This window comes from Numida meleagris, chromosome 7 (genome assembly GCF_002078875.1).
Source record: "Numida meleagris isolate 19003 breed g44 Domestic line chromosome 7, NumMel1.0, whole genome shotgun sequence".
Lineage (NCBI taxonomy): Eukaryota > Metazoa > Chordata > Aves > Galliformes > Numididae > Numida > Numida meleagris.
This window is the reverse complement of record NC_034415.1, coordinates 5,831,162-5,848,250: the sequence shown is the minus strand read 5'-3', so window position 1 is coordinate 5,848,250 and position 17,089 is coordinate 5,831,162.

Below are 17,089 nucleotides of genomic sequence, written 5' to 3'. Positions count from 1 at the left end.
TGCAACGTGACTCAGGACCCGGGGCTTTGCTGCCCTTCAGGCCACACCTTCTCCCCCGTGTCCTTGATTAGTTGCCTTGGTTGTAGGGTAGCGCTAATTCGATCAGCGTTAGAAATCAGTGCGGGCTGGAACCTTTTTCCCTGTCTTTCAACTGAATGGATAGAGAGGGCAGAAATAAAGGCTCCCTCGGGTTCTGGTTCATATGTCACCATGAAGTGCACTAATGAATCACTGGTCCCAGAGCACATTTGCGGCTTGTTACTAGCAGATAATCCTGTGCTGTGACCCAATTGCTACTTGGCTGCCCAAGAGGAGATCTTCCTCCAAGGCCCCGAGGAGCAAAGACGGTCTGGGCTGGAAGTTGCCTTCAGCTCTGGAGTGGAAGCAATGCATGCATTAGGGAGTTATTTCATGGCTAGTTCTTTTTTTTTTTTTTTTTTTTTTTTTTTTGCGCTTTTCTTTCTCAGTGGAGAAAGCTTGGAAAAATAGCCCCAAAAACATGCTTCCACATTGCCCTGCTGCTGGAGGTGCTTCTCTGCATTATTACATGGCTTTGCTGAATGCCTCCTGCTTTTAATTGGCTACAGAAAGGCTCCGTGATGCTCCCGGCTGCACCATGTCTCTGTGGCGTGGGGGATTTGGCACAGGGAAGGGGTATCAGCTCCTACAATGAGCACAGTTACAATGAGTAGAGGAGCAGAAGTGGTGACAATACCGGTGCAAGGTGCTGAGGGGGACATCAGTGCAGTGCAGCCATACTTGCCTCACTCATCTGTTCTAAACCTATTTTGCTTGGGAGAAAGCTGCTGCTCATCATGGTATGAGATTGGTGGCAAGTGCCTGAACAACTGCTCTTTGGTGCCAGCAAGTTGGCAAGCCTAAGTGTTGCTCTTCCTCCCCTACCTCCAAAAACAGAACCATTCATAGAACCATAGAATGGCTGGATTGTAAGGGACCTCAAAGCTCCCCTGAGGGCTGGCTGCCCCCCAACCAGGTCAGGCTGCCCAGTGCCCCATCCAACCTGGCCTTGGGCACCTCCAGGGGTGGGGCACCCACAGCTCTGGGGACTCATCAGTGCTATTGGGGCACAAACAGAGTGAGCACATCCTCCAGCCTCCAGTGATGCCAACCACTGGAGACTCCTCCATTAAAACCAGAGGAACCCATGGGAGATGTTGTGCAATGTCAAGATTTGCTAGTTGGTGGAGAAGTTAATATTTTCTGCCATAAGAAGTATCTTTATGAGCATTTTCTCTGCGTATAACCACTCAGTAGAAGGGGCCATGCAGGTCAGGAAAGTCATCGGGAATTGGCAAATACAATCACCCCTTATTTATTAGGAAGTTTATCTCTGCCTTAAATTTTGACTGAAGAGGGTTTCATTAGGCCCACAAGGCTGGTATAAATGGGGAGCTGGAGCGGTGTTTTCTGCAACTCCAGAGCTAATTTCTTGCTCTGTTTTTCAGTTTTCTCATTGCTCGTGCACTGGGACCGCTGAGCGCGCTGAGAGCAGCCTGTATTCAAGTCAGATTTTTTTTTATTTCCTGCATTTGAGCAGGCCAGAATTTATATTGCTCAGGTCTCCTTAAATTAGTCCGAGAGGATTTCATTTTACAGGCCTGCTTGACTGGGATCCTTTTGGCACGATGGGCTCAGCTTTGTATACAACTGAGATTCATATTTTATGTGTGTATAAAAATCCCAGCCATGAATCTAGCGGCTTAAAACTTCACCTTCATTCTTTACAGCTCAATTCAGAGCGCTCCGCACGCTCCCAGCCACTTGGTCTTGCAGGCAGCCGGGCTGCAGGAGGGTGGTAGAAATGGGGGAGCTGGCTGCCAGGGACACCAGAAGTTGTTGGAGAGCCCTGAAAGCCCATGGAGGCAGCAGGTCTCCAGTTCGTGACAGTGCAGTTCACGACGATGCTTTTCTCTCATTCAGAGTCCTGTTCTCATTTTGAAGTGAGACCTGGGAGATATTCCTGGGAATTAGGGGGATTGCAGCTAACTAGGGCTCTGGGCTCCTTCTGTGTCTCTAACCCAGGTTACTATGGACAAAGCCAGCTGAGAGTGAAAGGCAGGTTAAAATATTGGTGGCAAGAGTTATCTTCAGAGGGATCTGCTCATGCCTCCACCTTTCTTCATCTGCTTGTGGGACTGGTCCTTTGCTTACCTGAAGGAGGAGATCTATGAGGTTTTCCCTCTTTGTGTGCACCTACCCCCTTCCAAAACACAGCCTCTGTGAGATGTGAAGGAAATGAGCTCTGCCTTCCTTTGCCCCATTAGAATCATGGAATATCCCAAGTTGGAAGGGACCCATAATGATCATCGAGTCCTGGAGCGGCTGGTCTCCATTGTTACTTGTAGCAAAGTCCTCAGGATTGACAGTGATCCACTGAAGTTGGATGTAGGTGGTACAGTGATGTGGATATTGGTCTGCAAACTGCAAATTCAGAGTTAAGTCAATGGGTCATCTTGAACAAATGGGTCAGTTAGCAACAAATGTTCCAACTACGCTTCTCAGCTCTCGCTGCTTGAACAAGCAGAGATGTCGTCCTCAGCAATCATTTTCTTTGAGGTTTTCTTCTTGGCTGGGACTTCCAGTAGAATTCAGCAGAATTAAATTTTGTAGAAGAAAGATTTTAAGAATATGGATGCACAAATGTCGGGTTTTACTCCAGGCTTCTTGGCAATACCTGCTCTACATTTGGTTGGCAAGCGTGTCCAATGCCGTGCTGTCTTCCAGTGTTAGCACAGTTTGGCTCTGTACGTGTGAATCCCCCGAGGCTCACGTCAGCCTCAGCAGATTCAACCTGGTCCTGAGAAAACCACAAAGGAAACTTGTTCAAGAGTTGAAAAGCAAGGGAGAAACAGGCTGCTCCTTGGCTTAGCATTGCTGGCGCAGCTTAGCCGTAGCAGGAACATCACTGCTGTGCACTCCGGGTTGTGAATCCGAAGCACATCCAGCCCCATGCACTCCCTCCCCAAACCATGTTTGGCTTTCCAGTGGTTGGGTTTTATCGAGCAGTTCTTTATTGGATTTATCATGCCAGTTGTTAAAGCTTCCAGCTGCTTAAATTTACTTTCTTGTTTTCTCATTTTCTCATCTGTCTTTTCTGTGTTCTTTACAACAAAATCCACACGGCCCTCTATATCATTAACTCCACAGGCAAGTTAATCAAATTTACTGTCAGGCACAGCTATAGCTGTTGGAATGTTTCTAATTTCTTTGGAGGGGATATTGGGCTCGCAAAGAGTCAGCCGGTGCCTCCATTTCTGCTGGCTTTCTCTGTAACATGCCCTGCCGTTACCAGTGAGCTCGGATGCTGCACTTCCCACCGTTGCCTTTCTGCTCGCTCCATGTCATGGCTTTGGTCTGAATGTTTGAGTTTAGCATTGAATCATAGAATCATTAAGGTTGGGAAAGACCTCTAAGATCATCAGGTCCAACCGTCCACCTACCACCAGTATTGCCCACTATGTCCCTCAGTGCCACATCTCTACAGTTCCTGAACACCTCTAGGGATGGTGACCCCACCACCTCCATGGACAGCCTGCGCCAGTGCCCAACCACTCTTTTGGAGAAGTTTTTCCTAGTATCCAACCTGAAGTTGAGTGCTGTATGGCGCTCTCCTTGGGGTGGCTGCTTGTTTGGGGCTGCCCAAATGGAAGGCTGACCCCTGAGCAGGAGCACTGGGAAGGTGTGCCTTCTACAGGTCATCCTTTGGGAGCAGAAAGAGGTTCTCAAGCCTTCGTGCCAGGCTATCAGTCGCTGTGCTCAGATCGTGTTGGGAGCGTTGCTGAATAGTCTCCATGGTGTCCTTGAGAAGTGGGCCACTTTGCTGCTTTTGGATGCATGGCAGTAAAGACTTTTATGGGCTCTCCCTCCATGTTTATGGGTCACGGTGGGATCCAGAGGCAGAACAGAGACTTGAGAGTCATGAGCGTGCTGCTGCGTGACCTTGCCATTTGCCTGCCTTTAGTGTTCAAAGGCACGTTCTGGAGCAAGTCCTTTTCCTTCAGGACTTGGCCATCTCTCTTGTGGTCATGGGCTTGCCACACGTGGGGCAGCCACCAGTGGCCCATAGCCTCCAAGCAGAGCATGGATTTTGCTCCAGGTGGTTCATAGCAATGTGGTGTCACCAGGGCTCCTGGACCAAATCACCAGCAAGATGCTGGGGCTGCACACAGGGCTGGGGTGGCATCTGTAGGTCTTGTGTGGGTTTTGGAGATGCGGCCCAGGAGGTGGGGAAGGGAGGAGGAAGGGGAGAGGAGCAGAGGAGGGCTGGGAGAAGGTGAGAGAACAGGAGGGAGGGGGAGCGAGGGGAGGAGGGAGCGGAGCGAAGTAAACAGGGCTGGAATTGCAGGTAAAAATAAAGCTGAAGAAGCCCAGGTGGAATTCATGCAAAGTCTCCTCATCAACACTGCGACTCCCTCCTGTCACGGGAACTGTCATCTGGGCTCGGCTCGTAATGAAAGGGAAAATATTTTATTCAGATTTATTAATTTGAAAATGAAGCCCGCCTGTCGAGAGGGGGACAGTTCTTCTCAATCTGTCATCGTTGAACCACACGCTCCTGACACCGGGATTCATTTGTCTTGTCGGCTCTGACAGTCGGATTCTCCCAGAGCTGTTCCTGGTGGATCGCCCTGGGATTTTAAACCGGATGAAACACATTCCGACAAGGAACAGCCTCTTTATTAATGCAAATTACACGAGGAGAGAGCGCGAGGGAGGGGGAGAGGGAGGGAGGGTGACGCCAGCAGACGCTCTGGTTCCTCTCCCTGTATCAGTCATTTGTTATTTACTTTTGTATGCATTTTTCAGGTTTAATAAAAGGAGACTGGGATTTTCGGTGACATTTATGGACGGATTGGTTAAAAAAAATGGTACCGTCGCCACAAATGTATGCAAAAATACATATGTGTGTGTGTATGCTTATATATTTTCGTGTGAGCAAGCCCAGCCTCCCTCTTGCTCGTCCGTGGGGAAGGGGTGGACTGGCCCAAGATGAGGTGCCTTGGAGCGGCTCCGTTAGCCCCTTAGCTCATCAGCACAGCATAAAACAAATGCCAGAGCCGGGAGTGTGGAGAGCCTGAACGTATGTGTCTAATGATGTCTCCACAGTCTATAGAATGAATATTTAATAGCGCTTGTCAGCAAGATCTTATAGAGGGATTTCTTTCCTAAAATGCTCGTTAACTCGTGTGATTTCCACGGCGGCCTCGGTTTTAGTGCTGGTGTTTATGTTGGCATCTGGCTGACTTGGGGCTGTCCCCTGTGTTCACCTCCTCAGGGTCCCTGCCAGCTTCAGCAATGGCTGCTGCCATTGTCACAGCCCTCGGCAGCCCTGTCCCTAGTGATGCTGGAGATGCAAGGCTGCGGTGAGCACCTCGGAGCTGATGGGCACCATTCCCAGATGGGGAGGTGATGAGCTTCAGGCGTGAGGACTTTGAGAGCCAGTGGCTTGCAGTCCCCTTGGGCCAGGATCCCCTCAGCACCAGGAGGAACAGGACTGCTCAAATATTGCCACTGCTCTCTATCCATGAGCCCGTGGAACCGTTAATGTTGGAAAAGACCTCTGTGGTCATCATGTCCAACTCCCACCATGCCCACTGACCACGTCCCTCAGTGCCACATCTCCACAGTTCTTGAATGCCTCCAGGGACGGTGACTCCAGCACCTCCCTGGGCAACCTGTGCTAACGCCTCACCATCCTTTTAGAGAAGAAATGTTTCCTAATACCCAACCATATTGCACCCAAAGTGGTGGGTGCCATGTGTTTTGGGATCGCAGCCCATGGGTAGGTAGGAACCCCTGCCTTAGGGTGACCTTGTGGGTTTGAGACCCTCATCCCTGAATTCCCACACCCTGCACAGTCTCTCCTGGAGAGACATTCAGGCTTGACTTGAAGCCTGCAAGTGATGGAGAATCTACCACGTCGTTAGGCAAATTGTTCTGCTGGTTAATTAGCTTCGCTTTTAACGTGCGATGAGAGCAGTAATTCACATTAGGAACAGGGACGTGCAGTGAGGTGCTGGAGAGGTGGGGAGGGGGAGGATGGAAAGTCAGAAAATGGAATTAGAGCAGAGATATTTTTCAGTGTATCCGTAGCTTGTGAGAGATAATGAGAGAACAGGAGGAAAAAATAAGGGAAAAAAATAAGCAAAGAGGAGAAAGAACATTTCAGAGGGACCGATGTTATTTTTGAATTTGGGTTGAGTTTTGCGAATACTATTTTTAAGACAGAAAGCTAAAGGGTGGAAATGCCAAAATGCCATTTGGTGACATCTCTGAAATGTACCCTTCAAACTTTTCGTTGCCAAATGGCAATTTTTTACATTGAAAACTTGGTCTGAAACCTCAAAAGGGGGAAAAAAAAAAAAAGTGGATTGGATGGAGTATTTGACCCAGATTTATCTTTTTAAGATGGAAATGAAAAGTGAGATGGAGAGCTGAGTGTGGTTTGCCCTGAAGGTGCGTGTGTCTCTGGCCACCCAGGCACATGAGATGGGTGTCATCTTCAGTTGCCCTGTGGCCATCAGTCCCCTGAAAGCCATGGAGAGGAGGTGTTTCTGCACTGGGGTGGATGCAGCCACCAGCAGAAGCCAAAGGGATGTGGCCTCAAGCCCACTGTGAGGACAGCCTTGAGTGGAGCCGCCTGGAGCCCAAACCCACTGTGCTCAGAGCACCTCTAGATGGTACCAGGGAGCTCCCCACCAGGTCTATGGGGACCGTCTGAAAAATCACTTCTGTCCTTGGATTCCCATTTCCTTGCAAAGCCCGTGGCTAGGTCTCAGCCCTGGTGTAATAGGCATCTGCTTGCAGTCATCTCACCATCCCTCCCCAAACCTACTTATAAAATAACGTACCTTGCACCAATTTTATCTGTAACATTGCAAAAAAAAAAAAAAATCCATTAAAAGAAATAAAAGCAGGTGCAGTTTGGTGCTGCAAACACTCCTTCACTCTCATTCTCTCCCCTCCGTTCTCCCTCTCCTTCGCTCCCGGTGTTTGCTAGTTTGTATGATTAATTTTATCAATTTTCCTGACCTGCTTTGCCACTGAAATAAATATGACAGCTGCAGTGCTGCCTCAATTCGTTCTCTTGCCAAGTGAGCTGCTGAGATGTGTTTTCTTGTTGATCGCAGACTTTGGTAAATATCAAGTAAATAGACTGAAGAGGATTCATTTCAGCAGCTTGGATTGTCAGGACTTCAGCCCCAGAGCCCATCCTTCAACAGGGAGACAAAGAGAGAAGGCAGGCACCCGTCCCTCCCCAAAAAAGCAATCAGGAAATGTGTGCGCTGTACCGAGCTGTGTCAGCCCGGCTGGCGATTAGCGGTGTCAGCAGGTGTTGTGGTGGGGACTCCTAAAGGCTGGGTGAAAGAAAGCCAGCCCCATGGCTGCTGTGTGTGGGGCAAGTTTGGTGCATGGCGTGCTGACCTCCTGGTCCTTTTCTTTATGGTTCTTTTCTGTATCTCATTGGTTGGCAGCCTTGCCCAAGGCAGGATTTGGAACTCGTTGATCCTTAAGGTCCCTTCCAACCCAAGCCATTGTGTGATTCTCTGATCACAGCTGTGATCCATCATCAGCTCTCCCTTAGCATCTCGGTGTTGTCTCTTGAATGGGAGGGTAGCAAATGGGAGCACCCAAACAGACGTCATTCTGTTTGTGGCCAATGTTGGTGCCTAATGCAGGGAGGCGACTGGGTGACAGTCTGGCATTGCAACCTGTCTTCACATGAATGGCATTTCTCCTGCATGGTTCTGTTTCAGTGATCATAGACTCATCAAATCGCCAAGGTTGAGAAAGACCTCCAAGATCTTCCAGTCCAACCGTCCACCCACCACCATATTCGATTTGATGATGTTTGCAATGTATCTGCCTGTTTTCTTTTGGCATGGCCAGCCCCTAGATACGATCCTGTGATAGATCTGCCTGCAAACCTCTCACTTGGCAACCCAAACTCCTGATTTTTCAGTTCTGCCTCTCCTGATGGAACTCAGCCGATGGCCTCTTACCCTTCAAGGAGTGTCTCCAGGAGATGATGTTTTCCTATGGGGAGGCTGCTGGAATACAGCTGTAGGCGCAGTGCTTCCAGTCCCATGCAACATCGTGAGCATGGCCAAAGCATGGTTATATGTGCCATGTATTGTTGTGCACATGGGGAATTGAAAACATTAGGGAGGATTTCTGAAGCAGCCCTGGGCAGTGATGTGGATGGCAGTGATGCTCTGCACTCTTACATGAGTGGCTCCAGTCTGGCTATTTGGAAGTATGTAAGGCTGTGTCTACAAAAGAAAACTAAGCAGTGCTGGAGGATAGTTATGTTTTATTCTATAAATAAGAGGGTTTTTGCTGATTTCTATTGGAATTCTGTATATTTAGAAACTCTGTGAGTAAAGAATGCCGTCTTGAAGTCTTTGCGGTCTGGTCACTGATGAACCTGAGCTGTGTTGCAGCTAACTGGAAGCAGCGATACCTGGCCCAGCCCCATGCTCAGGCCTTCAGCTGGCACGTACAGGCAGGGGAGAGGTAAAAATAGAAGCTTTCAGCCTCCAAAAATCATTCTGAGAACTTGTAAACGTGACCCAGATAAACACGATGCGGGCCAGCTTCCTTGAGTCAGCAGAGCCTAAAATACTGCCTCTTGCGACCTCCATCCCAGTGTGTCTGAAGCCTGAAAATGCCATTTGCAAAGGCTGGGTACCCCACAACCACCCCAACCTGCTCTTTGCCCATCCAGAGCGGTTGCGCATGGCCAAGCCGAAGCTCAGCATCTTGAAGGCAGGGAGGAGAGCCCCATAAAACACCTGCAGCAGCTTGTAACACCAGAGATGTAGGGCTCCCCTGCTGCCTCCACTCCAATTTTTTGCAGATTGACTGTGCACTATAGCTTTACCTCTTGGAATTATTATATTATTACCATTACTAAGACAGTAATTTTCATTAACGACTCACTGCTGGAAGCTGCAGCTCTCCAGGACTTTCCATCAGAGGGAAGGTCTGCCCAGCTGCAGGATCCCACCAGGCTGTGCAGGTGCTCTCCTCTCCCCATGGCTGAGCTCTGATGGACTAAACAGGCCAAGCAGATGCCTTCTACCCTCAGCAGAGGGAGACCAGCACTTCTTTGTTGAGCCCAGTGGTCTGGGACTGATTTCTGACTGTCCTTTGGTGGAGCCAGACTCAACCGATGGCGGAAGAATTAAAGATGACCAGGGCAACCAAGGTTGAAATGTCTGTAGGCAGTCATGGGGCACCCACCTGGGAACCAGGGGCTACTGAAACGTCCCCGCTTTCGCTAGCCTTGGGGCAGTTATAGTTATGTGGTGGTGTCATGCTGCTCTAAGTTCTTGCATGGAATGCTCTTGGACAGAAAGCCCAGCCTGGAACAAAGCTCCTGTTGCGATACAGCTTTCTGGCTGAGGATGCCAGGCATCACTTCTTGGTGTTGATGGAAATGCCCGGGGGATAGGAATGGGAATGGGGCAGTGTGGTGCTTCCCAACAAAGCCTTGGTTCAGCAGCATCCATCCTGCTGGCAGTACTCAGCTGGGCTGAGCTGACCAGCAAGAGCTGGGAGCAGGAGCGATGGGGAGCAAAGGCATCCGGCTCTGCCCTCCTTCCCATGGGGATGGCCAGCAGCCCAGCTATGTTGACTGGCCTTATTTTTCTCACTGATGCAGCTCACCTTGGTCCAGCCTGCCATCAATTCAGATACCCCCTCCCCTCATTTCAAGGACTTGGGAGAGCACAAGGCTTGTGGCTACAAAGATTTACACACCCTCGGCAAGGGTTAACTTCATCTCGCCGCCACTATTGTCTCAGGACAACTTGTCAGTCTGCAAGAACGTGCCGTAATGGATTTGAAGTGGATTGCTCAGCCCACGGAGAGGGTGATGCTGTATTTATTGAATAGACATTAAAAAGAACATTTCTCAATTTCTCAGCACTGAACTCGAGGTCAATGGATCTTTTTGGCACTGACATGCTGAGTCAACTCCTAGCTTAAAGCTTTTAGAAGGACCAGGGTTAGATGAAAGGATTAGACTCCGTCTTTAACGTTTCCCTGGCAAAATTGTTGGGTTCTAAATCATTTATGTTGCTTTGCGCTGCTTTGCTTGGCCTCTCCCCGTTACCTTGGGAAAAAAAAAAAAGAAGTTGGCTTTTTTTCGGATTGAAATGGCGCAAGTTGATTATTTCCACTGTGCTGCCCCCAGATGAAATGGATCCAAAGTGCATTGGGTTCCTAGGGTGTGAATCTGCCCCCAACAATCGCATAGGGCTCCGGGCATCACTGGGATGTTTGCTTGGGCAGCGAGCAGGGGACATCCCAACTGAGCCCACTGGCTGCCGGCGATGTTTCCATGGATATGAGCAATGCTGACCTCCTCGCTGTCTTGCTTGTTGCTGCCATTCCCCGAGGTTTCTGGCAATTTTGTTGAGGTACATTGGTGTCACGCTGAGGGCAGAGCTGTAGCGTGCTGGGCAAGGTTTGGATGAGCTTAAGAGAAAACCTCAGGAAAGATGTTTTTGGAACCACGAAGAGTGGTGAGCAATGAGAAAGTGCTGCACATCGCTGGTCCCCATCCTCCTGCAGCCAGCGTTTACCTGGAAAGGGCCCACGGTTTCAGGGCTTCTGGTAGCAGTGCAACAAATAAAATGCAATCCGCCTGTATCATAAAGTCCAATAAAAATGAAACTGAACATCCACTTTGCAGACAGCAAGTACACTGTAAATTTATGAGATCATATCTCGTGGAGGACAGGGTAGTTAAGGGGGGAAGGAAGGGGCTGGCAAAAATGGGAGAGAGCGGCCAAGGGGTAGTAAATATGTTTTCAATAATGAAGAGGCCCGATTACCCTCTTTGCAATAAAAGCGTGCACAAGGCAGAGCTGCTGTAAAAATTACTCCCGAGCAGCCTGGCGTATTTGCACCTTGTCATCTTGTCAGCTCCATGCAAATCTGCGTGGCGGCGGAGGGCCAGGTGACCGTCCTCCCTCCCGCAAGAGCCGTTCCATTTACAGCCCCCGTCACCCCGGTCCCATCCACCACCCCCTCCCGCTCCTCCAAAGGCACCGATTTGCCCGTAACCGTGGCAACCAGCGAGGCTGCAGGATGCAGGGATGGAGCCGAGGGCGGCCGCGTGCCCTGGGCGCTCCCAGCCAGGCGAGGGTGGTGGAAGGGGCTTTGGTTCCTGGGGGGCTCTGGGGTACGAAGCTCTCCCCCAGAAGCAGTCAGGAAGCACCGACTGCAGCCTCCTGCCCTGGCCCCAGTGCAGAGTGATGTTTCTCCTTCTTGGGGTGCCTTACGCATCCTCGCTGAGGCTGCTTGGGGTAAGCAGGTAGAGCTGGGTGCTGTCGGGCGTCGTGTATCTGAAGCAAAAATATCAGTGTTTTGTTTTCTCGTGGTGCAGAGCAGAGCAAAGGCCGAGGCCGTGCCTCTTTAAAGGGGCTTCCTCAAAAGGTGTGCGTTTAAACTGAATTAATGGAGGTGAAGTAAACAGCACAGGTGTGGCTTTGTGTCGTCTGAGAATCGGTCTGAGCTGTCCTCAAATAAACCACCACTGGGCCCTGGAGAAAGCAATTACACAGGGGCTTAACTGTGCTGATTTAACAAAGCTGCAGTAATTAAACCTCAGACACTCAAGGCTGGGGATTCAGTGCTGAGTGCTGGCGGGATCCTGTCTCTGAAGGTAGATTTGGTCTGTGCCGACAGCTGGATGGCTTTAAGCTGGTGGCACTGGGGTGATTCCCTCTTCCTGCTCTGCTGTCTCTTGGCTTTGCCCTGCATGGTTCACACTCTCCATCCGAGCATTTCACTCGTCATCAGCGGGCTTTGAATTGGGCTGTGGAAGCAAACACATGGAAGGGTTCAGGATGGGGGCTCCCCATGGAGCATCCCGATGTTCTGCATCCCACGGCCCCTAAAGTGCCATCCACTGGCCAGCCTGAGTCGTGGGATTTAGGGACAGAAGAAAGGAATTGTGGCTGTGCAGCTTGACCTCCATTATCCAGAGTGAGATTGAAGGAGGGGCGAGAAAGAGCAGAGGAGGCTGCTGGCCTGCAAGCTGAATGCAGGAGGAAAGGGGTGGCCGGGGGGCTTCAGCTTGTGATGCTGCAATAAAATGCAGTTTGTGGGTGAGGTTGTCTTCTGGAGATGAAAATGGTGATAGGATGCAGCTGGAGCAGGGAAAGTGTGGGCTCCAGGGAGGAAGGATGGTGTGTGAGTTGAGGGTGCCTGTTCTTTTGGAGAGCTGAAAGCTGGGGGAGTTAGGCTTGCTGAAGGTTAAAAGGAAGAGCACCAGGATGATCATCAGAGGGGGGTAAAGGATGCTTTTGGTGAGAGCTGGCAGCAATACTGGGTCAATGTGGAGTATCACTGTCTGGGGAAAGAGGTTCCAGGAAGTCCTGGGGTGTGTAGGTGACAATATCCACCAGCGAGGGTGGGAGAGGCTGGGACCTCTGCAGCAGGGGCTGGCTGGGGATGTGCAGATGGAAGGGCCCTCTGCCAAGGGAAGGGGTGGCTGAACTGGTGCCTTGGGCAGGGAGACAGGAGAGAGCTCTGAACCTAGGAGCAGCACGGGCAGCTGAAGGGTGCGTACAGCTCCTGGGAAGCTGTACCCATTTATGGGTGGATGAGTACATCTGTGGGAAAAAAAATGTTGTAAAGGGGGTGTTGTCAGTTATTATGGGCACGGTCCGAACTCTGGTGTTTGCAGGAGGAAGATCAAAAGCATGGGGAAGGATCACGGAGCTCAGATCTGAGCAATAAACCTGGGGGATATGAAAAGTAGGTCAGGCCATGAAGATCAAGTAGAAAAGCGCAGCGTGCGCGTGCAGAGAGAAGATCAGATGAGCCAAGGCACATGGTGAGATACAATTAGCAGGGGACATCAAGTGTAACGAGCGAGCGCTCCAGAAGCACATTAGCAGTCGCAGGAGGGCTGCAATTTTGGTTTGGTGCTCGGGGAGAGGAGAAGTGCCTGGCAGATGATGTCGAAGGAGTGTGCTGTGCCTTTTCCCTGTTTGTTTTCACCTTTAAGGTCAGCGAGGATCGTGGTTAAGAGCAAAGGCCTCAGGGGAGGAAGATGTTTGGGCATCGCAGAGATAGGATGGGTGCTCCCTGAGCACCTGGGATGAGTGAGCTTCATCCTGGGGTGACTGAAGAGCTGGGTGCAGCCTTCCCACCAGCTGCTCCCAAGGAATGCCTGGAAGGTGGGCAGAGTGCTGGGAAAGGGAAAATATCCCTATTGCAGAATTGTTTGTGTTGGAAGGGACCCTTAAAGGCCATCTGGTCCCGCTCCCTGCACTGAACATGGACACCTACAGGAGCTCAGAGCCCATCCAGCCTGACCTTGGGTGTCTGCAGGGACGGGGCACCCACACCTCGCTGGGCCACCTGTGCCAGTGCCTCACTGCCCTTATTGCACTTCGCTTTCATGCATCCAGAACATGACTGGTCAGGTGCTGGTGATGACATCTGTGTGCTGGTACTGACTCAGCTGAGAGATCAGAAAGTAATGTCATGATAATACCTGTTTATTGCAATACTGAGGCTGGCAAACTTTGGGAGGTATGGCTTTGAGATGCTGAAATTAGGAGAGAAAATCCTCCTGGCCGTTCTGCAGCTGAAACATTCTGGAGTGAGTGAGGATACTTGTGCCAAATCTATTCAAGCAAATGGAGTTTTTTTTTCTGGTTCAGATGGTAAATGGTCGGTTATGTGCTCCAACCCCTTCTGTTTTTCACAGTGGATGCAACAGGCTCATCGTTTTTGGATGCCGTGTGGACTCGAAGTGGCTTTATCTATCTATGCCTCATTCATGAGGCATTTTGGAAGGAGGCTGGGTGGAAAGGACCTGGTGTGGAGAGCATCCCATGCACAGGGTGCCCCTGAACCAGTGTGGCTCAGCCGCTTTGGGTGCTCTTAGCCTGTAATGCGTTGGGTGGAGGAGGACTCCAGCCAGAGCAGCCTGGAGAAGTGTTTCTCACCAGGCCTCGATCACGCATCTTGTGGGGAGAATATTTAATTTCAAAGCCCAATAGATCAAATGCAGCTGTGGGGCGGAGCTGCGTCTTATCTCTTGCCTTCTCCAGAAGTTGGAACAGCAGAACAAACGATCTGATCATGTTTTCCCCCTGCTTCTCCCCCTCCCTCCTATTTGGGAACCATAAAACAGAGAGAATCTGCAGTTCTCCCTGGTTAAGGGTGCTGCCTGGCCACCTGAACACCAGCGCCTTGCGGGGAAGATGCCCTCCATCTCCTCAGCTCTCCTCGCAGCTGGCTGCACGGCCCGGACCCCAGCTGTCCCCACGGTGAGAATTTTTGGATATGCACCTTGGGCATTGCAAAGGTGTTCCTCCAGCCCAAAGGGTAGAGGGGACCTGATGGGGAAAGAACCAGAGCCCTTGTGAGGGGAAATAAGCTAAAAATGGGTAGGAAAAATGGCCATCAGGCTTCATATTTCAAGCCCAGAGTGGTATCCCGTAGGATGAAAAGCTGTTTAGCAGCAGTGGAGACTTGAACGCCAGCAGGCTGCAGAGTCTGATTTTTGCTGAAATATTAGCTTTTTTTTTTCCCCCTTCATTATAACAGGGTTAAATGGAAAAGGAACCATGTGCCATATGGATAATCCAATGGAAATTAAACCAACTCACCCCCAAGAACAACCCAAGTGCCAACACCCTGCACCAGGCAGAGGCTTTTTATCCCCTTCCTTGCGGCCTGCTACCGTTTCTGCTTTGCTTTGAGGGGCAGAAAAATAATAATAATTAAAAAAAACAGCCCACAAAACTTTAAGATCAATACTGGAGAAACAAATATATGTATATTTCTGAAGCTCCACGCTGATGACGAGAACTTGCTGGCTGTGGCCACTCCCCGTGGAAGCTCCCTCTGCGGGCGATGCTGCGGTAGAGTTGCTGCAGCTCCAAGCCACAACCCTCCGACCCATCGCTCAGAGCATGCAGATTTGCAGGCTGCTGTGCCCAGCTTCTGGATTAAATCTTTTCTTATTTCCCCCTCGTCCCCCATCCCCTGGACAAAGAGAGGTTAAAAAGTAAGGACGTGTTTCTGAGTGGCTGCACTTGGTGGAGGTAGGGCTTGGTGCGTGGTGAGGGAACTAAGCCTGCGGGCACACATTGTTCCTCTGAGGTTTGTCCAGTGGGTTGGTGACCTCGTGTGCAGGTCTGGAAAGTGCTTCTGCTTTGCATGGCAATGAAAAGCTGAAATTTCAGAGTAGCCATCGGAATGGGCATAAAACGCCATAGAAATGTTTTGCTGCTGAAACATGGTGCGTCCTAAAAGGAAGCTCAGGATCAAAGGGAGAAATCCTGTTTGATGGCCATGAAATCTTGCCTTGAAAACCCCTTGCTTTTGCTAGAGACTTGAAGTTGCTGAAGCAGCATTTCCCAGTGAGAAGAAGGGCTGTGGGAGCACATCATAGGGCAAAGCACAAGAGCTGGAGTTGGAGGCAGAAGGTTTTGTGCTAGGGTCTCTAGGTGCCTAGGGTCCCCCCTTGCTCTGGGGCTGGCAGCAGTGGGACGCAGGGCTGGCCCTTGGCTCTGAGATACCCCGATCACTTTGCCAAGTGGGGTTATGCCAAGCTGTCATGTCAGTGCACAGCCAGTGGGAAAGGCAGGAGGAGTATTGCCATGCAGAGGGCCGTATTTTTCCCCATTGGGTAAAACATTGTGTAATTTTATCTAGTTACTATAAAGCAGTTTATATTCCTGGTTTACAAAAAAGGCAGGAAATAAAACCATTTTTCACTTCCTCTACTGACAGGGCATGGAGGAAAAATAGGGTGTTTTTCCTGCATTTAGTATTTCAAAACAAGTACACCCAAAAGAAAAAGCAGCAATTAACCACAAGTACCAGCAATGAGTTCCTCGCGTTTCTCCTCTCTGGATTCAGCTGCCAGGAGTGAGTTTGGAACAACTTGTTGATAGTCACGTTATATCTTTTAGAAGCAATTTCGTAGGCTGGGGAAGGAGGAAAGTAGTTGGTGTGTCTGCCTTTCAGAGCACAGAGCTTTGCGATGAGACCTGAATTTGGAATGATACCGTGCATGTAGGAGCTGCATCCTTTATGGCTTGTAAATGATGAACAGATACTTGACCTTATGGTGGAGTACATTTACACATAGAATCAAAGGACCATAGAATCATTAAGGTTGGAAGAGAGCACCAAGGTAACCAGACATATGCCCATCACCACCATGCCCACTAACCATATCCCTCAGTGCCACGTGTACTGAGGGAATCTCCAGGAGGCCATTGGTTGTGGTGCAGGTTCTCTGTGCTTACAAACAAACACAGGTGTGCAATGCACGTGCAGAGCCATGGAGTTTTCTCCTTCCACTGTTAATTCCACGCAAGACCTGCTCTGTGACCCCAGGTGATGAGAGGAGAGATGCCTGAGTGTCGTCCCATCCGTGCCTCCTGCGTCACCTCGCCAGCACTGCTCAGGCTCTTGCCACTGAAATAACACGTGCTGTAAAGCCAGGATTAGCTGAATGCTCAGCAGGAATCCTGCAAGGACGCCGGGCTCCTCGCCTGCTGCCTCTTTCTCTAAGTAGCCTGCACCCAGGCTGGCAGCATGCTGTGACTAACTCTTGTAGACTGGATTTCTCCAAGGGAGGACCGGTGCTTAATTTGGCTGACTGCGCTCTGTGGGAGCTCTCATCCATGCCAGCTCGAGTCCTTGCAAAAACCCATCATCATTAGTCCTCGAAAGGAGCGCCTGGGATCTTCTCCACCCCCATTTGCACAGGCACTGCGCCTTCCCCCCGACCGAAATTCCCCTGCTAGGCTCAATTACAGCAATCCGCCTTCACGCTCCTTTCCGTGCTGCCGGCTCAGCACGGCCACCGCGCTGTGCCTGGGGGTGGCTGTGCTCCCACTGGGGACAGTGACAGTGCTGTGGGACACTCTGGGCACAGCTCTGTAGAGCGGGCAGAAAGCAGGCTGCGTTCACTCTGGTGCAACGCACCAGGGTGGGGAGGATGAGGCCGGCGTATTTCTCCCTGCTGACACGTTGGCAGACTCTCAATGAATAAAACACATCCAGAGTAGCTCTCATG